Source organism: Thermobia domestica, chromosome 8 (genome assembly GCF_964235325.1).
Source record: "Thermobia domestica chromosome 8, izTheDome1.hap1.1, whole genome shotgun sequence".
Classification (NCBI taxonomy): domain Eukaryota; kingdom Metazoa; phylum Arthropoda; class Insecta; order Zygentoma; family Lepismatidae; genus Thermobia; species Thermobia domestica.
The window spans coordinates 191,237,462-191,248,884 of NC_137461.1; positions in this window are offsets into that span (position 1 = coordinate 191,237,462).

The following is an 11,423-nucleotide window of genomic DNA, read 5'->3' on the forward strand; positions in this document are numbered from 1 at the left end:
TAATCAATTTATTTGGAACTTTATTCATATTTCATAGTGCATGGGGAGGGTCATCAATTGTGTGAGGATAAGCCTCAGTTGCGGTGGGTGCTGGTCCAGACTGGCTGGCTGGCATACAAGTTATGGTCTTGCTGGAACTGCGGTGCCTGAAATGAATAGATACATGAAACATATGGTGGTTAGTTGAATAAATGAAGAGCTATGAGGGCATTATTTTTAACAGCTAAGTATATGACAATCATTAGATCTGTAATGATGGATGGTATGAAAGTGAAGTGCTACGACGCCACAACACATGGGTGATGTTAGTAAGACAAATGCTGTTATCTTCTGTTCCTGGGGCGACGCAGGAACTGATGGAGACAAAGGCAGCCCTGTTAGTGGATGGTTTTACTGTGCATGAGATGGATAGATGAGTGGTGAAACTGTGCCAGGATGATAAATGTCATAAACTTCTGGATCAATATTGTCTTGGCCGATGTTGAGATGATAAAGGGTCATCAGATGCTGAAGAGGTGTGGGATAATATACAGCGGGAGTGTCATGGTCTCGGTCATTGCGGAGAATGCTCAGAAATATGGGATGAGCAGCTTCAATTCGTTTCTGAATGTACTTTGAGCGGAGGGCCTCAAGATGTGATAATAGTGGAGGAAAATTGATGCGTTCATAAAGAAGGCGTGTCGGATGCGGGAGACGGATGCGAAAGGCTAAACGAAACGCATGACGTTCAAGAGTAGTATTCATAAAACCAATTTGGGGCCATTTCCTCAAACCAGGCTTTTTTATATATGAAATCCTCCAGCATAAATTTTAATTATACACATTGAAAATTACATCTTCCCCACATTGACCCCATACAGGATACATCTTCAATCTACTTTTATGATATATAACCATAAAAGAATTTTACACCTAAACTTACATCTAAAACTTATATCTAAACATTTCTTAAACTTTCTATTCTTCGCTTTTCTTTTTCTTGTCTCCCTTTGATATAGCTATCCATTAGTTCTTTTAGCTTTGTTAGTAAATCTTCTTTCCTTAAATCTATCGAATAATGGCCCCAAGCTAGAGTATGTATCCCATCTTCTAATATGTATCTTTTGTCATCGTAAGAGCTTAATGCTAGCTTGTTTTCTTCTACTGAATATACATTATGTCTTTTACTCCTAATAGTATTTTGCATTTTATATAATTCATAATCTTTTAAGACACAATGTTCGTAATCTTTGAAAGTTATTTCTGATTTAACAATATTCGATTTTATTCCTTTTGCCTTTTTATAACATTTGTCTTTATCAAATTTACTTTTAAAGTCTTTATCTTCGAGGTCTATTTGAGGTGCTTGTATTGAATACATCTTTGATTTGAGACCTACGACTTTTCCTATGATTTCACCTTTCAGTTCATCTTTGAATTTTCCTAATACTTTCTTGTTAACTTGTTTTATCCCATATTTGTTATTATCTTTGTAATCAGATGTATCTAGATGCTCATACATAGCATTCATATCCTCATATACATCTTCTGTTTCTATATGTGCTATAACCGAGTCTGTGTCACTCATTAATAGTTTGACTTTATCTCCATATTTATTCTTCAACACATTGTAATAGAAATCATATAGACAAATTTTAGATATATCCAGAACAGACATCCCAACATAGATAGGCTTGTTAAAAGTAATTTTTGTCTTATACATATGAATAGCAGCTAGATCTTCGGAAAATATAGTTCTATCTTTAAAAGTAGGTTTAGCCATTAGTTTCTCTGCTAATTCTACATTATGTGCTAGTCTTATATCTACTCTCTTTCTTATGTTTTCCATAGTCTTTCCAAATACTGCATTATTCGCTAGTTTATAGAAGTCTTTTTCAAAATCATTCCTTGCATGCGATCTAAGTTCTGTATTTAATTCTATATATTTCTTTAACCAGCCTGATTGTTTAAATTCTAATATTTTATGTATCTTTTTAATTTTGAGACCTTGTGACACACAGAATTTTAAATTTTGATAATGCAATATATAGTTTTCTTTATCGTAAAGTGTTGTTAACAATTTTGGAAGTTTCTTGTTGTTTATATAATTTTCAGGAGCTAATGGCAAATCTGAATGTTTATTATGAAGTTCTTTTGGATACTCTAAATCGACTTCTAGTATATATCCAGTATTAGACTCATCGTCTGTCTCTAATATTTTATTTATTCAGTATTTATCATTTACACCATTAATAACCTTTTTCTATTCGAATTCTCCATAAGGCATATGATGATTCATAGCCCATCCATATTCGTTATTTGCATCCATGTACATTATGTAAGAACTTTTCTCTTTAGGATTATAATTTTCTAGATACTTATTATTAGCTACTGCATATCTATTTGAACATAGGGAAATTCCACCTCTTATACCTTTTTCTATAAAGAGCAGTTTATCATAATCAGTTAACAATTCTAATTTTTGTTGTGTCATCTTTAACATTGCATCCCAGAAGAAGCCTGGACTTGTGAAATACCATGCAGGATCTAACTTATATGTATTAAGAGCTGTATCTCTGAAGTTTTCAATAATGTCTGCTAATTGAAGTACATCTGTTTTGTTGTAGAATTGAGTATATTCTCTTAAGGTTTTTAAATTGAATATCTTACAGATTAATAGATGATGGTTATAATCCTCGTCACTTATATCTTCTCCTGTTAATCTATTCTTAAACTTGTCTCTAGATAGTGGAACAGGTTCATCTAGTTTTTCAGGTGAATCAGCATAATCATATGGATAGATACCTTTTCTTTTTACTAAATCAATTACATTTTTAGGAAAGAATTTTAATGTTTCTCTAAATTGTTCTGGTTTTAAATTTTTTGCTAATTCAGCTAGACTTCTTGATAAAAATCTAAACGAATCTACAAATCTTAATTGGATTGATCGTTCTTTATTCTTGTATCTTATCGTTTTTGAGAATGTAATATACTTTTCTTCTGTGTTAGGTATTATAGTTATCTTTTCTTCTAATTCTCCGCCTCCTAAACTTTTTATAAATAGATGTGTATCGTATCCAGATAAGTTATGAATGAACACAGGAATAAATCTTGGGTTTGTATATTATATGTTACAATAAGAATGAGCAGCTCCTCTAAATTTTCCAGTTAAATGATCATGATCAGCAACTTTGATTATACATGATTTTATATTGTTTATAGTCTTTTTCAATTCTTTAGTACATTCATCAAGTATAACTTCTATATCCTCCTTTTGCTCTTTTATATCCATTAATATGTCATCTATATCATCAATATCATCATCATCTTTTTTCATATACAATTCCTCTTCTAGATGTTTATAACCTTCTTCGATTTTCTTTTTAAAATAACTAGTTAAAGTATTTAACCTCTCTATTTTCTTTTCTAATAAGCGTGGAAGTTCTTCAAAAGTTCTTTCACAAATATGACATTTTTCAGATGATTCATATAGATTTCTTTCTTCTTCTGTAAGGCGATTCATAGGTTTATAAGTATCATAAATCTTTGCAATTTTAATAGCTTCTTCTTTTAATTTTTCTACAAATACATCTGATACATTATCTCCTATATATTCTACTGGTTTGCTTTTATAAGAATCTAAAGTGCTTTTGACATAGTATGTAAAACTATTTGGTTTATGTTCTTGATCTGCGTTTGAATAAGATCTTTCTGGATCAGGTTGGCATGTAATAATTTCCTTTAATAGTGATTCAAAGTCAGCAATAATTGTAAATGGAATTCTCAAAGATCGTTTATGATTAATAAATTCAAGTACCTTATTCCATTCTTTTGGTAAAACGATTTTTGCAGCTGAATATAATCCACAATATTTTTCATGCTCTTTTAATTTCTCTTCTGATTTAAAATGCTTAGCTAAACATCTTTCACATAGGAATCTTTTATGACCATCTTTAGTTATTTGACTGCCTACAAGCTTCCACAAGTCTTTAATCCAACAATAATGAGTTTTCTTTTCACTTTTAAGATATAACAGATGAATATGTTTTTCTTTCTTTTCTTGTGCGATTCGAAGTGGAAAAATTGAATAGTTATTATCAAAACTAAATACACTAATAGAAATATCAGTTCTCTTTTCAAACTTGGCTATATCAGTAATTTGTACAGGAAATGGGATATCTTTAAAAACATCTTTAAACTTATCTTCATGTTTTTTATATGTAGAGACCCTGTCTCCACGTTGCCCATGTTTAACTGGATATAATGCAGATATGACTGAGTATAGGAAACACTTTTGATCATTATTTTTTATATTAACACATGCTCTTCTCTTCTTAATCATGTATGGAAGTTCTATGTAAGAGGAACCTCTCATTGATACATACTTATTAATTCTTAATTCTAAAAAGTCTATAGAATGTAACATCCATCCAGATCCTTTACTTTGAAACTCTTCCATTTCTCTTATGAGTTTGTATGAAGCTTTTTTACAAAAGTCATCTAAATCTGTAAATTCGAGTATTATTTCATTTGAAGTTTTAAAATTATGTTCTTGTATCGTATTTTCTTTTTTAAATTTACAAATAAATGACATATTAACTTTAAGCGCATTGAAAAGTTTAAAACTGTCCTTGATTTTATTTTTAACAATCCTACTACTTGCATTTAAGAATTTCAAAGGATCTTTATATCCATCAATGTTTTCTATTCGAAATGTTTGTAATCTATATTTCAATGATGTTTCTTTCAATTCAACTTTTAGCTTAGGTCTTTTTGGTTTCGGTCTTTCAAATACTTCTTCTTTAAATGGGAATATATTTCTAATTTGTCTTCTACTTTGTTCATCATCATATTGTTTAAGAAGGTTTATTAGTTCTGCTTTTCTTAATCGGGAATATCTTTTGATTCCCTTTTCTTTACATAAGTTTTTTAATTCAACAACAGTATGTTTAATTAAACTCATAATTTCTCTATCGTTTTATATAGAAAATCTTACTATTACTCAATTTTTTATCTTCGCCGGATTATTTCTAGTCATTTTTTGTATCATTTTACTTCCATATATCCTAATACAACACTTAACATTGTACACTCCTGCCATTGTCTACATATTACGCGTTGTATTAGAACACGACTTTTATGGGAAATAACCCATCAAAGTTACATATACACATATTAAAATTAAATCATTTTTGTAAACTTATTCATCATCGTCATAATCATCACTACCATATTTATATTCATCATCACTATCCAAATCAGATGTTTTTTGTTGTATTATTAATAATTCTTTTTCCTTTAACAGTATTTGCTTCTCTAGTAGTGCTGTTATGAGTTTAAGATCATGATGAATTAGTTTAAGTCTATTATGTAATAAATCAAAATGTGTCTTCATATTTATTATATAGAAAATTAGCAAAAATGATCATTATTTTTAAAATTTATATATAAAACGATAGAGTAATTATGAGTTTAATTAAACATACTGTTCCTGAATTAAAAAACTTATGTAAAGAAAAGGGAATACGAGGTTATTCAAAGCTTACAAAAGCAGAACTAATAACCTTAATCAACGAACACAGAACAACTACCACAAGTTCACAACAACTAACTGAACTTATAAAAGACATGGCTCAAAAATTAAATCCTGAACATATCGTAAACTACTTTGAAAATCCGCTTTGTAAAAATATAGTTATAGATGTACTTAATAATCGAAATGTCGAAGAATGGAGACAAATTTCAGAAATAAAGGATTTATCCGATAACTTTCTACATACTTTCAAAAACAAGATAAATTGGTATTCAGTTATATTTAAACATAATCTATCACTTTCTTTTATTGAAAATCACAAGGAACACATTGATTGGGTTAGATTATCAAGAAGAAAAGATCTGACTCAACACGAAAGCATTATTAATAAGTATGGCGATATGATTTTCTGGAATAAATTGTGTGAGCCAAAGTATGATTCAAGGTATGAGCGATATTCTCATCTAAAACCAGAATTCGTATTAAAATATAAAGAACATGTAAGACAACATATAAAATGGTATTACTACACTGATGAATATGCTCGACAAATGACGGAAGATTTTCTTAATGAGTTTAAAGAAGAGATTGATTGGGTTGCATTCACTGAAACAAATAACTGGAGTAAGTATACAGAGAAACAAGCTATTAATTTTTGTACATAATTCAGAGAATACTTATATTGGGATATAATCTCTTATCTTACAAATTTGCTCACACTTGAGTTCCTAAGAACCTTTAAAGATAAACTCTGTTGGGATGCAGTTTCTAAAAAGTGTCATATTGAAAGAAAAGAACAAACAGCCTTCTTGAGCGAATTTAATTCTCTTATCAATTGGCGGGCTATTACACAACAACTAGATGAAACACATGTGAGAAAATACCAAAATAGAGTTTATTGGCCAAATGTTAGCTTAGATGATAAAAGCGAAATATTCATTCTCGAGTTTGAAAGCAAGGGTTTAAATTTAAGTGAGATAGTATATACTTGTTGGAATAGGAGTTTTTCTGAAAGCTTTATAATGAAAATCAAAGACAAGATCAATATAGTTGAATTCTTAAGATTCAATAGACATGTTAGCGATAGTCTTAGAAACAAACTAATGTTACTTTCATCAGGTTTACGCTTAATAGAAAACTCAGAAGAATGTCCAATATGCAAAGAAACAAAAACTCAATTGTGTAAAACAGCATGCGAACATGTGTTCTGTGTTGAATGTATGGTTACCTGGTTAGGAAATAATAACACTTGTCCTTTGTGTAGAACGGTTATACATAATAATAACAATTGATAACCCGGTTTATTCTAGATATTGATAGCACGTTTTTATGAAGAATTAGGTTAGTGTAGATTAATGTTAAACTTTTATGATCAATAATCATAAAAGTTATATTTACATAATCCTTACCTTTATAAATATCTCATCATCTTCTTCTCCATCCACATGACAATCATACTTTTTCTTTTACTTTATTTAGAAGGTTGATTGAGTTTGGGTACTCCCTTACAACTAAAACAATCATCATTCATCTTAGCTTAAACACAAGTGGAATGATTCACTATTCATACTAACCTTTTATGTAATAATAACCATAAAAGACATTATATATTTACACTACAACAATACTTTTATCTATCCAACTATTATGTGATTCATCAAATCCTAACCATTTAACGTATACTTTATCACCTTTCTTTCTCAACACTTTCTCCACCAAGTATTCATCTTTGTGTTTCGTCTTTAATAGTTCTGGTTCGTAAAATCTACCTTGTACATCCTCTTCTTTTAAATCTTTAATTCTATAGGTAGGTGGATTAGATGGAATAACTTCACTAATAACAAATACTTCTGTTGACCAATTAGGTGTATATCCTTTCTCAAATAACCCTTTCGACTTACTTATACGAACATAATCACCTAACTTGTATTTGGGTTTAGCACGTTTATATTCTTTCTTATACACTTTCTCCAATATTGTTCGATCATTTTTCTTGTTAACTTCTATAGGTTTTAAACCAATTGTTCTATGAATTTGATGATTATACTCTTTAACTAGTGTTGGTAATGTATCTATCCATTTATAATTTCCTTGTGTTGTGAACTTCTTCCACATGTTCTGTTTAAGTGTTCTATTGAATCTTTCAACAACGGAAGCTTTTTTACCACTATATGTTGAATAATGATTAATCCTATTTTCCTCCATCAACTTCTTAAATTCTTTATTGTAAAACTCTTTCCCTTGATCTGTTTGTAAGTTACTAGGTTTTCTTACTTTTAACACTGATTCAAATGCTTCTGTAACATTCTTACCACTCTTATCTTTAACAGGAACAGCAAATGCATATTTTGAAAACACATCTATAATCGTTAGCAAATACTTATAGCCTTTATTTAATTTTGAAACACCTTCTAACACACCACTATCCATTTCCACAAGATCTGCTTGCCATAAATCATCTATACCTTTAACAATAACACTTAACCTAGAATAATTCTTTCTAGATGGTTTATGAATTTCTTCTATAATGTCTTCTCTAATACCTTCACCTTCATATAGTCAATCGGGCTTTTTAATGAATTGGGATTTATTAGTACCACACACAACACATATACCTTTCTTAACATATCTTCCATTCTTTGTCTGTTCTACTCTAATGGTACCTTTCATTGCAGCTGTTGATTTCTTACATTTAACACAATACATCATTATATATTAAAAGAAAATTATTAAGGTTCTCTTTCTATATACATAATAACTTGCAATGATTGTCCTTCAACCATAGCTGAACTTTTTGTGCTTGAAACATAATTGTATCACCCTTTTTAATGTTTAATGGCAAATTTACCACTAAAGTATTGTTCAAAAATATATCTAAAAAGTATCTATCCAAACTTAATTCCATATGCATTATTTTTCCATTGTAGAGAAACTCATAATCATTAGATAAATTAAATATTCTAAAGATTGGATTTGGAACATTTCTAGTTCTCAATCGACATAATAAATTTATAGTTTCTTTTTGCATAATTAGATTAAAAGTTTCCTTTTTCATCATTTGAAAATCTTTTTCTGTTGTAAGTGTATTTAACAGGGATGATATTTCTGACTTATATTGATTAAATTCTGAAACAGGAACTTTTGCTTTAAATAGAAGAGTAACATTATTATTGGTCTTTTTGAATTCTTCCATATATTCACCTTTTAAAACCTCAATATCATTTTTCTTTATATGTGTGTCTTGTAATGATTTTAATACATCTTCAAATTTGTTTCTATCACTTTCTAATTGGTTGTTAATATCGCTTTTCACTGACTCGAGCTGATTTAACGTAATAGCATCTTGTTGATCAATACCATTAGTTATATTAACTATTCTTTTTTGTGTAAAATCAATCCACGATCTATAATTTGTTGTGAAAATTTTATTTAGTTCAGATTTAAAATTTGTACGACTCATTAAATTTTGATGTGTATAATAATTTTCTCTTTTATATTTTTCAAATTCTTCATTCTTAACAACATTATCTAAATTCCTTAACTGTTTCAGCTGCTCTTCACTAATATCACTTACCTTACTTTTAACATTACCAAAAATATCCATATTTATTATATAATAATTTGAATTATTTAACAGCAAGTAAAACAGTTATACGAGCTCCACCAAAATCAATCAAATCACCATTCTCATCTTTAATTGAAACTTTGAAATTATTAAATTTATTGTGATGTATTGGGAAAAATATCTTTTCATTAGGTTCATATATAATTGATTCTCTAAACTCTGCATTTGTTCTAAATGTTGCAATTAAGTCTGTTTCGTTGTGTGTTGTATCATTGTGTTTTAAAATCATACCTTCTGCTAAATCACAGTGAATATTTATAGTATCAAACGGATGAAACCTTGGTGGCTTATCTCCAACATGTTCTATCTTTTCAGCCAAGTTCTTTTCACTAAAACCTAATACAGTATTAATGGTATCTAAGGTTATATCACATTGCTGGCTAAATATTTTAACTCTATTTTTCCTTCTATCCTCAGTAAATTGAATATTTTTAAAAGGATCGTTGGTATATGGAAGGTTTGATTTAATATATTCTTCTAATCCTTGTAAACTATATTGACCAGGCTGAATTATGAGTTGTTTTGTAAATTTTGAGTTACTATTACAAAACGTTAATTTATTATTTTTTTCTGTAATGTTTGGAGTTAAGTATGTTGTGTAAAATCCTGCAACAGCTACTTCTAAATCGTTTTCAAATGGGTAATGCAATGACATGTTTAATACAGATGAGTAACCATTTAAATTAAATACCTTCATTTATTATATAATAAATAACTAATATGGATAATTGGGATATTAAAGTAAGGTTAACAGAAGAAGCGGCGAAGAGAAAGAGGAATGGTGAGTTGTTACCTGATGATATAAGATGTTTAATAGTTGGACCTAGTGGGTGTGGTAAGACAACGCTAATGATTGATAATTTTTTGTTGGCACCTAAATGGTTAAAATATGCAAATGTTTATATCTATTCTAAAAGTTTAAATCAACCTAAATACCAACACTTAATACAACTTTTTCGAGATATAGAACGTAATATTAAAGATACAGTAGCAATAATAAAAGGAAACAATGAAGAAATTATTCCATTAGATGAATGTGAGGACTATTCTGTGGTAGTATTTGATGATTTTATATTAGAAGAACAAAATCACGTTAGAGAATATTTTACTCGAGGTCGTCATAAGGATTTGAACTGTTTCTATCTTGGACAAACATATTCTAAAGTACCAAAACAATTAATTAGGGACAACTTAAACTTTCTTTGTATATTTAGACAGGACAATGTAAATTTAAAACATATATATGATGAATTTGTTGCATCTGATTTGTCGTTTGAAAAATTACAATCATTATGTAGCAAGTGTTGGAGTGAAGAACATGGTTTCTTAACAATAGATATGACTAGGAACGTGAATAATGGTAAATATAGAAATAAAATTAAAGAATTTCTAAAAGTGTAAACTAAACGTATATGAATGTAGATGAGCGTATATGTTATGTTATGTTATGTTATGTTATGTTATGTTTTTATTTTTCTTTATATAATAAATGGATGTTAATAAAGCTAAGAAGTATATTAAGTTAAAAGAAGAACTTATTAAAAGATTTAAGGAAATTAAACAAAGTAATCGAAGTAAGTATGAGAAATTTAAAGAACAAGATCAGCCTGTTATTGATGCAATTAAAGATTTAGGGCAAGATATATCAAAAGTAGTAGAAGAAAATAAAAATCTAATTCAAGAGTTAGTTCCAGTTGTACATAAAAGTGCGAGAGTGGATTCAAGCTTATTAGAAACACCACCTATGTATGATAGTCCTATAAATGAAAGTGATACGCCTATAACAGAAGAAATAAAACACATGAAAAAACAAATTAAATATAAAGTAGAAGGAATAGAATCTTTAGCAACAACTCATTTTGGTAAGATTACCTCAAGATATTATGCAACTAGAGATGATAAAAGTTTTGGAATACAGCCATATGATGAAGATGGGAAAATTGTACATATGATAGGAAATGCAGAAGTTAAAATTCATGGTGATGATTTAGTTATTAATAATCAACATTATACAGGAACAGAAGGTTTATGGGAATTATTGACAAAACATAATCCAACAAATTATAATGATGATGATCTAAAAAATTTAAACAAATAGTAATTGATTCTAGTGTTGCATTTCATAATAATGATCCAAGTACAAGAAAACAAAAATCTAGTAAAGGTAAAAAATATAAAGAGATTATCAAACCTATTTGGGATAAATACATAAAACCAACAACACCTTCAAAAAGGACACCAAAATCTGGAGAAGGAATAAAGGTATATAACGAATTATCAAAAGAA